The sequence below is a fragment of the Somniosus microcephalus genome, chromosome 27, assembly GCF_052327205.1.
Source record: "Somniosus microcephalus isolate GS21.2 chromosome 27, FLI_Smic_1.0, whole genome shotgun sequence".
Taxonomy (NCBI): Eukaryota; Metazoa; Chordata; class Chondrichthyes; order Squaliformes; family Somniosidae; genus Somniosus; species Somniosus microcephalus.
Genome location: NC_141013.1, coordinates 12069510 through 12082020, shown reverse-complemented (window position 1 = coordinate 12082020; position 12511 = coordinate 12069510). Strand labels below are relative to the sequence as shown.

At 47.2% G+C, this 12511-nt stretch overlaps 2 long non-coding RNA genes across 3 annotated transcripts in view; one reads left to right on the top strand and one right to left on the bottom strand.

Moving 5' to 3' along the window:
• Window positions 1-7480, bottom strand: part of LOC147099974 (uncharacterized) — a 36086-nt gene extending 28606 nt beyond the window's left edge. The window contains exons 1-2 of the long non-coding RNA XR_015073790.1: window positions 6979-7480; window positions 4131-4215 (exon numbers count right to left, since the gene is read on the bottom strand). This is a non-coding gene — a long non-coding RNA (uncharacterized LOC147099974). The remainder of the gene's footprint in view (window positions 1-4130; window positions 4216-6978) is intronic.
• A 124-nt stretch (window positions 7481-7604) lies between these two features.
• Window positions 7605-12511, top strand: part of LOC147099972 (uncharacterized) — a 144357-nt gene continuing 139450 nt past the window's right edge. The window contains exons 1-2 of one of the 2 annotated variants that reach the window (XR_015073788.1): window positions 7605-7762; window positions 10718-10983. This is a non-coding gene — a long non-coding RNA (uncharacterized LOC147099972). The remainder of the gene's footprint in view (window positions 7763-10717; window positions 10984-12511) is intronic. The other variant, XR_015073789.1, reaches the window with a different exon arrangement.

The following is a 12511-nucleotide window of genomic DNA, read 5'->3' as shown; positions in this document are numbered from 1 at the left end:
AACAGGAACTAGTGAAGGACACAACTAGATCTCCATGTTGAAAAACAGTTGATTAAAGCCTTTTTTAATACTTAGACCAAGGGCCTAGTAGTTTTCTTACGTCAATGATTATGGCGGAGTGTTGGAAAAATCGGAATTTGTGTAGGGTGGGCATTGGAGTAGAGAAAATTGAAGGAAGAAATATGTGCGGAATAAGAAGTACCTCAAGGCTGCGAACTCTCAACTGGGCAAATGACAAGTTGCAAGAGGAGGCACGAATCAGCGCTGAATATGGAGGTCATTTCATGCTCCCAGGAGGGAGCCACGCTGGCAGGGAGCACAGGATGGAGAATGAGAGCTAAAACGTTGTAGCCCTATGTCGGACGCGCCTTCCCTTTGAGCATAGCTTCCCCGCTGAAGTCCGGATCGCAGACCCCACCCTTATATTTCCATAAATGGTGACTTGTAACAAACAGTGAGAGCAGTGAAATAAAAAGAGAAAATGCTGGAAATTCTCAGCAGGTCAGGCAGCATCTGTGGAGAGAGAAACAGAGTTAACATTTCAGGACGATGACCCTTCGGTCGACCTGAAACGTTAACTCTGTTTCTCTCTCCACAGATGCTGCCTGACCTGCTGAGTATTTCCAGCATTTTCTCTTTTTATTTCAGATTTCCAGCATCTGCAGTATTTTGTTTTTCTATTAGAGAGAGCAGTGATGTTGGTTTGTCAAGATAATCAATTAAACAGGTTTCCCACAACTTCTAAGGGTCAAGTTACCAATGAAGTTCACTGGCATGCAGAGTTCCTTGTTGGTAATGTCTATTCATAAATTGGCTGCATATGGCACCTTTAACATAACAAAATGCCCCAAGGTGCTTTCCAAGGAGAGTTAGCAGAGGTTAGCAAAAGCACAGGTGAAGAGGTAAGTTTCGAGGAGACATTTGCAGGTGCAGATGGAAGGGGTTAGGTAGGGAGTCCCAGATTCAGGAGATAGTTGAACCCTCTGCCGCAGATGGTGAGGTGGTGGTGTTGGGTGTGGAGGGGGGGGGAACGCGGTCTAACAGAGTCGTGGGAGTGCAGAGTGCGTCTCCACTGCTATTGCTCCACAAGAGTGTTATTTTTTCTAGCTGAGAGTTTTGTTTTTCTGTTTTGCTAACTTTTTGTCATTATAGTTCACCCCCCACATCCCCCCTCTGAGCTAGGAAACAGCTGGCACTGAAAGTTCAAATCTATGTGTGTTTGTTAATGACCCAGTCTTGCTGTTAAATTGGGCAAACGTGCTAATTGTACCATATGTGGGAATGTCAGGAGCTGCTCGCCGATCGTGAAGGCTCGCAGCTAGTTGCAAATAGCTGGCAATGTCACTTTCATCTGTCGACATGGATATCGGCAACCATTGTGGCCAGAGCTAAGGGTATCCTCTTGCCATTTAATTAGAAAGTCACAGTGCCAAGTAAACTTAGAGTAAGACATCTTTTCTGTGCCATCAGTGGCGAAATTGTAAAGATTTATAAAGAGCTCATTTACAACTGTGCTATAAATAATGCTGAGAGAATCTTCCCCTTATTGCGCTGTGTGGGAATATTTGAAGCACACTTCATTTATTCTTTTCCACAATTTATAGGCAAACTTTGCTTTTAGTGTTCCCCTAAAGGTGCTGATTCACGCTGGGGTACAGCTCCACAGACACCAGCTGTTCATCGTCCAAGTCACCAGTCTGGACATTGTTCGCAGGCTGTACAAACATGGAGGAGATATTCCAACTGCACCTGATTCCATCCTCACCTGCTATCCAACCATATAGTTTTACTCTACATAGGAGGTAGATGCAGAGTAAAGCTCACAATACACTGTCCCATCAAGCACTCCCAGGTCAGGTATAACTCAGGTTAGAAAGAAATAAAAACTTGCATTTATATAGCGCCTTTCACGACCACCGGACATCTCAAAGCACTTTACAGCCAATGAAGTACTTTTGAAGTGTAGTCACTGTTGTAATGTGGGAAACGCGGCAGCCAATTTGCACACATCAAGCTCCCACAAACAGCAATGTGATAATGACCAGATAATCTGTTTTTAGTGATGTTGGTTGAGGGATAAATATTGGCCAGGACACCGGGGAGAACTCCCCTGCTCTTCTTCAAAATAGTGCCATGGGATCTTTTGAGAGAGCAGACGGGGCCTCGGTTTAACGTCTTATTTGAAAGACGGCACCTCCGACAGTGCAGCACTCCCTCAGCACTGCACTGGAGTGTTAGCCTAAATTTATGTGCTCAAGTCCCTGGAGTGGGACTTGAACCCACAACCTTCTGACTCAGAGGCAAGGTTAGATGCAGAGTAAAGCTCCCTCTACACTGTTCCATCAAGCTCTCCCAGGTCAGGTATAACTCAGGTTAGATGCAGAGTAAAGCGCCCTCTACACTGTCCCATCAAGCACTCCCAGGTCAGGTACAACACCGGTTTGATACAAAGTAAAGCTCCCTCTATGCAGTCCCATGAATCACTGTCAGATCTAGTGCAATACTGATTGGATGTAGAATAAAGCTCCCTGTACACTGCCCAGCAGGCAGTCCCAGGTCAGGGACAGCATGGATTAGATAGAGTAAAGTTATCTCTATTCCATTGACATACTTCAGGAGCAAACTCAGAAAACCGCCCCCAACTGTACCTGTGGGACCTTTCTACTTCCCAACCAAACATCTTTATGGCCTATAATTAAAAACAGAAAATGCTGGAAATACTCAGCAGGTCAGGCAGCATCTGTGATGAAGGGTTATTGACCTGAAACATTAACTCTGTTTCTCTCTCTACAGATGCTGCCTGACCTGCTGAGTATTTCCAGCATTTTCTGTTTTTATTTCAGATTTCCAGCATCTGCAGTATTTTGCTTTTGCATTAATCTTTATGGCCTCTCGGCATAGAATTGGGCAGTTTTATGTTGAATGCCCATATCGGCCAGGGACAGGGTGTGCTTGAAAAGTGAAGTGTTTCATTCTCAAAAACTAATATACTTCCCGAAGAATGCACAGATAAAAAGAATGTTCTATGTCCAGTTCTAATAGTAAAGTTCTGGACTCGCAAGCCAAGGTTGAGTCCATCGCTCATTGAGGTCCAGGCTCACCTGCGCTCATTGCTACAGCTCCAACAAGCCTCAGCTATCCCACTAGATGTCCTGGCTCGCACCGGGTTCCATTTACCTGTCACCCCTGTGCTCGCTGACCTTTACCGTCTCCCAGTCTGGCAACGCCTCAATTTTAAAATTCTCATCCTTGTTTTCAAATCCCTCCATGGCCTCACCCCCTCCCTATCTCTGTAACCTCCTCCAGCCCCACAATCCTCTGGGATCTCTGCGCTCCTCCAATTCTGGCCTCTTGCGCATTCACAAATTTTATTGCTCCACCATTGGCAGCCATGCCTAGGCCCTAAGCTCTGGAATTCTCTCCCTAAACCTCTCTACCTCTCTCTCCTTCTTTAAGATGCTCCTTAAAACCTACCTCTTTGACCGGGGCTTTTGGTCACCTATCCTGATATCTCCTTGAATGGCTCGGTGTCAAATTTTGTTTGGTAACGCTCCTGTGAAGCATCTTGGGATGTTTTACTACGTTAAAAGCGCGATATAAATGCAAGTTGTTGTTGTAGATGCAGCGCACACCCATCTCAGTGGGCTCAGGAGAGGGCAAGAGGAAAACCAATGAGATTCAATCCTACCTTCCGTCTGTTGATTGAAGAGTAATACAAGTAATACTCCCAAAACAAGCGCTCTACTCGGAGCACCGGCACGGCAAGAGAGCCCCAGATGGGCAGAGGAAACGCTTCAAGGACACCCTCAAAGCTTCCTTGAAAAAGTGTAACATCCCCACCGATACCTGGGTATCCCTGGCCCAAGACCGCACAAAGTGGAGGAAAAGCATCCGGGAAGGCGCCGAACACCTCGAATCTCTTCGCCGGGAGCAAGTGAAAGCCAAACGCAGGCAGCGCAAGGAGCGCACATCAACCCAAGCACCCCACCCACCCGCCCCCTTCAACCACTGTCTGCCCCACCTGTGACAGAGACTGTAGGTCCCGCATTGGACTCATCAGTCACCTGCGAACTCATTTTTAAGTCATCCTCAGTTCCGAGGGACTGCTTAAGAAGAAGAATACAACTAACCTCCGTGGAGAAGCTTGAAGCTTGCACAGTCCCACCTTCCCTGGTGGAAAGAGAAAGTATAGCAGCCAGAGGCAGCAATGGGAATCTGAAAGAGAGAAGAAGCAGTATTTTTAGATCCCTATTTCTAACTGTCTATCATACTTGTTCCTTATTTACATGAAGTTGGTAATGAATGGTTTTCACATCTCAAAGTTTCATTGCCGTTGACAAAATGGGATAAATGTATTTTCCAGCCTGTTTACATGCAGCTTATGTTTTGTGGGTTAGGCTAGGGTTGACATTTGTAATAATGATTATACATTTTTAACCACCCAATTCACTTAACAAGTATGCAAACGCAAGGAGCCATTTCTCCCCCGCACCATCTAATTTTGACCCGCTCTCTGATCCTATCTTTAAGGTGTGGTTCCATGCTTATTTATGTTACCACAGGTCTATAGACACTGTTACCTCATCTTTCGTGTGTCAGCCAGTGAGTGTTAAGGAGCCATTCCACTGTAAGGGGGCATCACACCGGAACTGGATTCAGCCCTTACCTGTAGTTCATACCCACACAGTTCCAGCAGGAGACAGCAATCAGGAGCAAGAACCTGGCTGATGGGTTTTATTCCCTGATGCGGGGCCACTGGGACCAATGGTGGTAACCCACTCCCGTCCTGGCTGAGATGAGCTCACTCAACCTCAGTGATACGGTACTGTCATGCAGACCTGGAGCCTTCCTGGTCGTATGGCACAGTTCTACACTGCTCAGCTTCTGGAGACCAAAGCAGCCATTTCCTTTTGCCAAATTTGTCAACCCCAACAGTCACCCTTTAGTAGGGCATCTCAGAACCTAGAAAAAAACACCAATGGCCCATCAAAATATAGCCAACAGCAAATTGGTCTGCACAATGATTTTGTATTTTCTTTACTTTTTATCTATACTTGGGATGTGGGCAACAATGGCAAGGCCACATTTATTGCCCATTCCTAATTGCCATGAGAAGGTGGTGGTGGGCTTTCTACTTGAAGCACTGCAGTCCTTGTGGTGATGATGTTCCCACAGTGGTGCTAGGTAGGGAAGTCCAGCATATTGACCCAATGACAATGAAGGAATGGCCATTGATATGTCCAAATCAAGCTGCTGTGTGACTTGGGTGGGGGCTTGGAGGTATTCTCATGGCATTGTTGTTCCTGTCCTTCTCGGCAACAAAGGGTGCCGTAGAGGGAGGCGCAGTAACCTTGGTGAATTGCTGCAGTGCACCCTGCAGATCATAAATACTGCAGCCATGGTGTACGAGTGATGGAGGGATGGAGGGGGTGGATATTGAGTGCAGTGACGGTGGCACCAATCAAGCAAACTGCTCTATCCTGGATGCTGTTGAGATTTTTGACTGTTGTTGCAGTTGCACACATCCAGGAGAATGGTGAATATACTATCACACTCCAGACTCCAACCTTATACATGGTGGAGAGGCTTTGAGGGGTCAGGAGGTGAGCCACTCAACACAGAGTGACGTAATAAAGACTCTCTACGCACTTGGTTGTACATAAAGCAAGGCTTTAATCGACTTGTAACAAAACATGGAGGTCTAGTTAGTAGTCACTAGCTTCCTGTTTCCAGACTGTCTCTGGCCAAGGTGGGCCCACGCCTGAGAATTTATACTCCTTGGGCAGCGCCCTCAGCTGGCTGTTCAGTAGTACTTCCTGAGTAACTTCTTGTAGAAGTTGCGATTTATGACACAGAGTACCCAGCCTCTGCTCTGGTTTTGTATCCATGGGGTTGATGAGGCTTTTCCAGTTCAGCTCCTGGTCAATATTACCCCCCATGATATCAATGGTGGGGACTCAGTGATGGTGGTGCCATCAAAGGTCAAGGAGAGATGGCTCAGCTTTCTCTTGTTCTCAATTGTCATTAGCTGACACCTATATGGCATGAACGGTACCTGCCACTTTTATCCAGGTCTTGCTGTAAGCCAGCACGGGCTGCTTCATTATCAGAGGAGTTGTGAATGGAGCTAGACACTGTAGAATTGTCAGCAAACCAATGCACTCTCGGCCTTATGATGAAGGGAAGGCCATTGATGAAGCAGCTCAAGATGTATGGGGTGAGGATGCTTCCCTAAAGAACTGCTGTAGTGATGTTCTAGGGTTTTGATGACTAGCCTCCAACAACCACAGCCATTTTCCTTCGTCTCAGGTTTTGACTTCAGCCACTGGAGGGTTTTCCCATTTACTTCAATTTAGCTCAAATGTTGATGTTAGGGGCACCTCACCTCCCCTCTGGCATTCAGCTCTCGTGTCCATGCCTGGATCAAGGCTGTAATGATGTCTGGAGCCAAGTGGTTCATGTAAATAAACAGCAGTGGAGAGAGACAAAAAAAGAGAGACTTGCATTTATACAGTGCCTTTCACAACCTCAGGACATCCCAAAGCTCTGTACTACCAATGGAGTACTTTTGAAGTGTAGCCACTGTGATAATGTAAGAAACGGGGCAGCCAGTTTGCACACAGCAAGGTCCCACAAACAGCAGTGAGATAAATGACCAGATAATCTATTTTAGGTGTTGGTTGAGGGATGAATATTGGCCAGGACACTGGGGAGAACTCCCCTGCTCTTCGCAATAGTGCCATAGGATCTTTTACATCCACTTGTAAGGACAGATGGGGCCTTGAATTAACATCTTATCCGAAACACAATACCTTCAACAGTGCATCTGTCCCTCAGCACTGCACTGGAGTGTCAGCCTAGATTTTGTGCTCAAGTCTCTGGAGTGGGACTTGAACCCAGAACCTTCTGACTCAGAGGCGAGAGTGCGACTCAGTGAGCCCCGGCTGACACACAACAAAAAAGAATAAAGTATTTTACCTGCTTCAGATCTCTGGTGCTTAATGCTCTGTGCGCATGCCACATGGGAAACATGGTTGCAAGGGCCTACTTGACACTGCAGTCAGGTTAACTGAGAAAGAAAATGAGGGAGAAAGGTTTGCACAGTGAGTGACCTATCTCAGGCATACTGCCACAGAGCGGCACCCAGTGCAGACTGGGTGCAAGCCCGCCAGAAGACAGGGAAAGTCACAGAGAAAGAACTCCCTCATGGCTGCTGGCGACCATGGAAGGCATCATAGCCAAGCCCAATATGGTCGTCACCCAATATCCACGCAGGTGGGCCCTCCAGCAGGATTTATTGAGTAGTGAGCAGGAGCGCAAGCCCGGGCTGAATTTTCTCCTCCCTAGTCCAGGGGCTCTTTTACAAAGAGCGGAACAGTTAGGTGGTACGGGCAGCATTGCCTGATAGATCCCAGCTGCCCTTCACTCTTTCCATCGTGTTCTTGTTTCTGTCCGGGCTGCCAGCACTGCTGTGCATAACAGATTACACCTACACTAGGACCTGCTCGCAAAGAATCAACCATGTGCTAAACATAGTCATGAGTGTTTATAAAACATTGCGCAATGATTAAATGGTTGGATTAAAGCCCGGGCTCCTAATATAGTATTCCCAGTGAGCATAACACAAACACAGTAAATTATATTCATCCTCAGACATTTTAATGGCTAATGATGTAAAGTTCATTTATCGATTTTTTTGAAAAGCTTCACATTATCCCCGTGGAACTCGACAAAGCGCAATGTTGATTCAGTGACGATCAATGTAAGTAGAACTTTTTGTAACTTACCTTTTGTGTGAATTTTCTATTCATCAGAAGTGAGGGATGTTAGTGCAGCAAAATGGAAAACTTTTCCATTTTGATGGGACAGTGTAGAGGGAGCTTTACTCTGTATCTAACCCGTGCTGTACCTGCCCTGGGAGTGTTTGATGGGACAGGGTAGTGGGAGCTTTACTCTGTATCTAACCCGTGCTTTACCTGCCCTGGGAGTGTTTGATGGGACAGTGTAGAGTGAGCTTTACTCTGTATCTAACCTGTGCTTTACCTGCCCTGGGAGTGTTTGATAGGACAGTGTAGAGGAAGCTTTACTCTGTGTCTAACCATGATGTACCTGCCCTGGGAGTGTTTGATGGGACAGTGTAGAGGGAGCTTTACTCTGTAATTAATTGGGTGAGTCCAGAACAAGGAGGCATAACCTTAAAATTAGAGCTAGGCTGTTCAGGGGTAACATCAGAAAGCACTTCTTCACACAGAAGGTATTTTTAATCTGGAACTCACTCCCCAAAAAGCTGTTGAGGCTAAATTAATTGAAAATTTCATACTCAGATTATGTTAGGCAAGGGTATTAAGGTGGGTCGATGGAGTTAAGCTACAGATCAGCCATGATCTAATTGAATGGCAGAACATGCTCGAAGGGTTGAATGGCCTCCTCCTGTTCCTATGTAGCTGCCCTTAGAGTGTTTGATGGGAGAGTGTAGAGGGAGCTTTACATGGGCCTTACACTAAACATCCGTAAGACAAAGGTCCTCTACCAACCTGCTCCCACCTCACAGTACTTCCCCCCGATTATCAAAATCCATGATAAGGACTTGGACAACGTGGACCACTTTCCATACCTCGGGAGCCTACTGTCAACAAGGGCAGACATCGATGATGAAGTCCAACACCGCCTTCAGTGTACCAGTGCAGCCTTCAGTCGCCTGAGGAAGAGAGTGTTTGAAGACCAGGAACTCAAACCCGGCACCAAGCTCATGGTCTACAGAGCAGCAGTGATACCCGCCCTCCTGTATGCCTCAGAAACATGGACCATGTACAGCAGGCACCTCAAAGCACTGGAGAGGTACCACCAATGCTGTCTATGCAAGATCCTGCAAATCCATTGGCAGGATAGGTGCACCAACATCAGTGTTCTCGCTCAGGCCAACATCCCCAGCATCGAAGCTTTGACCACGTTCGATCAGCTCCGATGAATGGGTCACATTGTCCGCATGCCCGATACGAGACTCCCAAAACAAGCGCTCTACTCGGAGCTCCAACACGGCAAGAGAGCCCCAGGTGGGCAGAGGAAACGCTTCAAGGACACCCTCAAAGCCTCCTTGACAAAGTGCAACATCCCCACTGACACGTGGGAATCGCTGGCCCAAGACCGCACAAAGTGGAGGAGAAGCATCCGGGAAGGTGCCGAACACCTCGAGTCTCTTCGTCGGGAGCAAGCGGAAGCCAAGCGCAAACAGCGGAAGGAGTGCACGTCAACCCAAGCACCCCACCCACCTGCCCCTTCAACCACTGTCTTCCCCACCTGTGACAGAGACTGTAGGTCCCGCATTGGACTCATCGGTCACCTGAGAACTCATTTTTAGTGTGGAAGCAAGTCATCCTCGGTTCCGAGGGACTGCCTAAGAAGAAGATTCTGCGTCTAACCCACGTGACCAAGGAGTGCTCAGTGACAACATTGTGTGCCAGAAATCAAAAATGTTTATCCCCAACACCAGCTCCCACTCCTCTTGATGAGTAGAAATAAGTTCAGCAAAACAGTTTACAGTATCACAGTATTTTACAACAAAGAAGGAGGCCATTCAGCCCATCATGCCTGTGCCAGCTCTTTGGTAGGGCTATCCAATTAGTCCCACTCGCCTGCTCTTTCCCCATAATTTAAATTGCTTTTAAAAAAATGTTTTATTTTTACCCCAATAATTATGAGGTAAAAATTCTTTTGGTTGCTGCGGTGACATCATCATCACGTTTTAAAAGAACATAGGGTAAGATTATCACTTTGGGCGGTCTCCAGGCGGGTGGTGGACAGGCCGAGCAGTGAGAGGCCCAAACCATTTTGATGGTCAGGAGTAACTTGAGTATCATTGGCGGTCTTCCCATGCGTTTCTAATGGTGATGGGCAATCAGCCCAATTGTAAGAGTCTGAAGCGAAAATATTGATGACTTTCACTGCCACAGGCAATGCATGGCCAGCTGGGAGAGTGGTTTGTAGGTCTTCCTATAAGAGGTCGCACAGATCTGTGACAGCCTCTCTGGAGGAGCGAAGCCTCCTAATTCACTGCTCCTCAGATATCGAGAGGTAGGTGACTCTGGGCTTAAAGACCCTATGGGCAGAGAAAGGATGCCTGCGAGCAGCCCCTCTGCACGCGTGGTTTCCTCACAGCCCCGTCTACAGCACCCTGAACCTTCCCTGGCCTGTTTCTGCTTCTCTTCCTCCAAATCAGAGTCGACTGGCCGGGATAATTCGCATGTTGAGGACTGTCCAGTCCCTCCCTGAGCTTCGTGAGGGGTTTGAAGCAGAATCATAGAAATTTACAGCACAGAAGAAGGCCATTCGGCCCGTCGTGCCTGTGCTGGCTCTTTGAAAGAACAGTCATGCGTTGTCCCACATCCCCGCTTTTTGTCCATAACTGTGTAAGTTCCTCATCCTCAAGTCCCTGTCCAACTCCCTTTTAAAATTATCTATGGAATCAGTGTTATAAATCTCATCATCAAGAAACTACTTATGAAATAACGCTGGACGGCCAGCTGGTGGCGCCATCCAAGGAGTATAAATACTCGGGCGTCAGCCCCAGCTTGTCAGGGACATTTTGTAAGACAAGGAGCTAGTGAGGTACAACTAGACCTCCATGTTCTGAAACAAGTTGATTAAAGCCTTGCTTTATGTGCAAACCAAGTGCGTAGTGAGTTTTATTACGTCAATCAGCTTCCACCACCTTTTTCAGGTCGAGCGTTCCAGATCCCGACAACTTTCTGAGTGATAAAAATTCTCCTCATCACCCGTCTAGATCTTTTGCCAAAGATTTTAAATCTGTGACCTTTGGTTGTTGGCCCACTCGCCGGAGGGAATCGTTTTTCTCCATCTACTCTTGTCAAGACCTCCCATCATCTTGAAAACCTCTATTAGGCCACCTCTTAACCTTCTCTGTTCCAAGATCAATCAGAAACACGGTGATTTCCGAGGCAGACACTTCTGAAGAAATCCGGCCAGGTGAGTTGCAAACAGATTCCAATAATCTGAGTACGTGCAGGTGAGCACCCCTTTAAATAGCTCTTGCGTGTGCTGTTTGAGGTCTGTATCGCCCAGTAGTATCGGACAGGTCCACCACTGCATGCTGCTTCCACTTTTTCCAGTGAAAAAGGCATCGGTGACCTGTTGACATCATAGGACTCCGATTTAAATATTTTAATAAGACTAAAGCTGCTTTGGTAGTAGAAATCTGGAATTCTCTCCCCCGAAAGGCTGTGGATGCAGGGGGACAATTGGAGCTTTCAAGGCTGAGATTGATAGATTTTTGTTAGGTAAGGGTATCAAGGGATATGGAGCAAAGGTGGGTAAATGGAGTTAAGGTACAGATCAGCCATGATCTAATTGAATGGCAGAGAAGTAAAGACGGGCTGAATGGCCTCCTCCTGTTCCTAATGTCCCTATGTTCAGGCAGCGTCTGGGCCACCCTCGTGAAGGCCCCCAAACAAAATGGCAGTGAGCGGATCGGGTACAGGGCACTGTGATTTTCGAAGCACCACTGCCCATTCCCACCAGGCGGAGGCGGTTAAAATCGGCCCCGAAACCTTGCTAGAAGCACTGAACAGAGAACACCCGTTCTACCATATTGACGGTGTTGCCACACAACAACCGGAGGGAATATTCACCTCCTTACCCCGCCCCCTCCACCGCCCACACCTTTGTTCTTTTTGCAGAATGCTGAAGGTGGGATGTTCGCTGTACAGTTTGTGGTCTAAAGGGAGTTTCCGCAGCTGCCTTGTCTACTATGTTGGAGTACCCAACACCTAATCACCCATTCAGTTCTAGCTTCCATAAAACACAGATGTGTTCTGCTATATAACACCTGGAAACCCGATTTCCCTGACATCTCCCTGCTTGTTTATGATGAGGTAGATGCCGGGGTCAGGACTCAGGAGTGGGGGTGGAATTTGTAAAGGACAACAGTGGAGATATAAACGTAAGCCTTTCAAGTTTTTCTTTCGAGATGGGAGGGCGGATGACTATTGTGGAGTTTTGTTTAATTATTTTTGGGGGATCAGGGAGTATTTATGCAGAATTCCTCTCGCGATTAAATTGGTGAGGTAGTGTTCATGATACAGGAGTTTGTACATGATTGTGGAAGGAATGGGTTTGCTGGGCTGAGTGGCCATTGCTTGCTCCATGCTTTCTAGGACACGGGCATCCCAAGGGTCACCCTCTGGAGGAAAGAAGACCCAAAATAGTGGGTCATTTTTTAAATTCATTCATGGGATGTGGGCGTCACTGGCAAGGCCAGCATTTATTGCCCATCCCTAGTTGCCCTCGAGAAGGTGGTGGTGAGCCGCCTTCTTGAACCGCTGCAGTCCTTGTGGTGAAGGTACTCCCACAGTGCTGTTAGGGAGGAAGTTCCAGGATTTTGACCCAGCGACGATGAAGGATCGGCCGATATATTTCCAAGTCAGGATGGTGTGTGACTTGGAGGGGAACTTGGTGTTCCCATGTGCCTGCTGCCCTTGTCCTTCTACGTGGTAGA